Raw genomic sequence first — 2,982 nt, forward strand, 5'->3', positions numbered from 1 at the left:
AAAATATATATCATTTTGCTCATCCCTGTTAATGATGATACAGTATATATATATATATATATATATATATATATATATATATATATATATATATATATATATATATATATATTCTGCTGATATAAACAGTTTTACCTACATCCATCATATTCTCATAAATAACAACACAACTGTGGGATGAAATAATGCTGTGTTCACACACTTCAGCCTCTGTGTAGATGTAGTGTGAATTTTAAAATTCCTGGAGGAAAGCTATCCAAGAGTATCTCAAGGATTCTTGTTGTTTACCTTCTCTTGTATTTTATTATTTGTTTTCATGTGTCAGAACCATATTCAGGGTTTTTCAGTTGTTCGGTTACACAGTATAGAACCGAGTATTTCTCTACTGTAGAATGTTTCTATAGAACCCTGTCCTGCTGGGAGACTAAGGACCATTAAATATCCAAAGAACCCTTGAAGAACCCCACGAGGAACCCATTTCCTTCCTAAGCGAGTAATACATCTTACGTGGCCATGTTACGATCTCCTTATCCCTTCGACATATTTTTTGCCACTACCTGTAAATGACCTGCTAGATCGAAGCCTCTCAAACGTAGTCATTAAGCAAAATTTAACGCCATCCTTATTGATGTGAAGACTGCGGAAACGAGCGGATACGTTACAGAAGCTAGAACGTTAGCAATCGCGCACACTCGGCCAAGGTAAAACTGCTTTTTATTCAGTGTTCATACAGAGTAGTCATTACAATAAATTAGAGTAAAGAATGTTGTCAGTTTGCCGTCATGGCCAGTATAGGATCTGCATCCTCGTGTCAAAGCCGGCTGTACTGTGCCTCGTTTAAAAGCTGCGCGGATTAAAGTCTATTGAACAATCTGTTAAATTTGGACTTAAATCTCTAGGGACACCGGGAAAGACAAACTCCATGCACTCCTTCCTGATATCTGCAGGCTGGGTTATACTTCCGCATTGTCAATTTGCATTGCAGAGAGTGTGTGACGTGCACACCTACAAAATCCTAACGGAGTGCCATGTGTATATACAGTGCTGTGCATTAACCAGCCTTCAGCTGGAAGCTGATTGGTTGAAGAGGGGAGGTGTGCTCGGATGTGCAAAGCTCAGAAATGTTGTGACTAGACTGTGCGACCTCTTTTAGATATGTTTCGTTCAAGGGTTTTAAAGTAAAATCGCCAATATAATGGTTTAATCTGACTGCCGAACGGGCATCGTCCCCATGCAGCACTAGAACGAGCGCAAAGCATCTGGAAAGTGCTGAGGTGTAGCGAGGTGAGAGAGACAGAAGAGTCGCTGCAGCTCCGCTTGTCAGTGTGGGCACCGAATGCGTTCTGACGCACAACCGTGTTTTATTTACATTTCTGTAACGGCTTCACGATCATTAAATCCATAGTCGTGGTCTTATACGGCGGTGCCTGAAAGTCTGTGAGCCTTTTAGAACGTTCTATATTTTCCCGCATATAAAAAACTGCTAATCCACGACGTCCGTGTACTTTTGCGACTCACACATACGTAATCTCAGATCGTTTTCCTCGATAAGCAAATGACCGAGTATAATAATTTTCGTCTCATTTGTTTAAACTGGGATCTCTTCGTCTGCTTTTAGGACGCGATGATGATGTTTTAGGTCATATTTACGCAGATATATATATACGGTAGAAAATTCTAAAGGGCTCACAAACTTTCGAGCGCCGTTGTATATTCACCTTTAATACGCATCATCCATGCTTGTCCTTAAAAGGCCTGACGTGTTAATGGAAGTCTTTAGGAATTTAAAAACGGGCTGTCGTTGCAGGTTAGTCTCCGTTTACGCAGCGGGAACTCGGAGAGTGGAGAGAACTTTAGTGTTGAAAAGCATGAGAGAGAAAAAAAAAACCCTCAAAAAACCTCAAACTCCAACCAGATAAACTACCTAAATAATTCCATACTGGAACGAAATGATAAAAACCACCTCAACAAAGGCAAAGAAATTCTTTTTTTTTTTTTTAGTATTCTAGTGCGGCCCTTTCATGGAGTCGTGTGTGATTTTAGATGCTCTCTTAACATGGCAGATGTTTCCAAATCCTCATTAATGCAGGTGCTGTTGTGCTGTTCCAGTGTCTTAGTTACACAACAGGGCAGGGATCCTCAAATAACCCACGATCAATGAATCTCTCTCTCTCCCACGCACACACACACACACACACTAAATCTAACGTATACTTATACGTACATATAATCTAAAAGCACAACAGCAAAACATATTTATCCAATCTACCGTCTTTTGTACGCCATAGATGCACATGTTGACCGGCACAACACATCTTACACGTGAACGCAAGCCACGGCTTTTCTTAAATCCTACCTGGAATACTTTGTATCTCGCAGAGAGCCGCTCGGTTTCAAAGAGCACGCGAACATCATCGGATATCAGCTGATGTTCTGATAGTCGGAGCTTGGAGGTCGGAAAAAAAAAGAGAGAACAACTTGCTTGCAGTGTTTCTGTAGTTTAGACCGAATCGGACACAAAATTCACTTGTACGGAAGCTAAGGCAGTGCTGATAGAAGAGTTACCTCGGGAGAGTTAATTCAACAAATTACACGTTCATTTAAAAATGAGGAGTTAACCATGTAGCCATGCGTGTCATTCTTAACCGAGTTTATTTCTGTGTGAAAGAGAGAAAACGAGAGAGATGTGTGTGTGTGTGTCGTTTGTTTGAGTTGGAAGCTGCTGTACACCTCGGACTGGGCGTGTTGACAGGAGCGGTGTTTCCGATCGATAGTTTGTCCTTGTTGTGTCTCAATGGAAAGATTTCTACATCTTAACTCTGCTGTACTCAGCCAGTTCTCCACCACGGCTGCCAGATTGATTTAAAAAAATAAATAAAATCGGACCGTTATGCTTATCCGGATTTAACGCTCACCAAATTCACTATAAACCAAACCAAATTAGCCACCTTTAGCCACATTACGCTATATCGAAATGAGATT

General features: G+C 40.7%; 1 protein-coding gene across 2 annotated transcripts in view; it reads right to left on the reverse strand.

Annotated features, from left to right (window-relative positions):
* ntng2b (netrin g2b) overlaps positions 1 to 2,691 on the reverse strand; it is a 57,087-nt gene extending 54,396 nt beyond the window's left edge. For both annotated transcript variants that reach the window (XM_017493172.3, XM_047161715.2), the window contains exon 1: positions 2,357 to 2,691. The gene's annotated coding sequence lies outside the window, so the exon portion shown is untranslated. The remainder of the gene's footprint in view (positions 1 to 2,356) is intronic.
* Between the last annotated feature and the right edge of the window lie 291 nt (positions 2,692 to 2,982).

Source organism: Ictalurus punctatus, chromosome 18, assembly GCF_001660625.3.
Source record: "Ictalurus punctatus breed USDA103 chromosome 18, Coco_2.0, whole genome shotgun sequence".
NCBI classification, from domain to species: domain Eukaryota; kingdom Metazoa; phylum Chordata; class Actinopteri; order Siluriformes; family Ictaluridae; genus Ictalurus; species Ictalurus punctatus.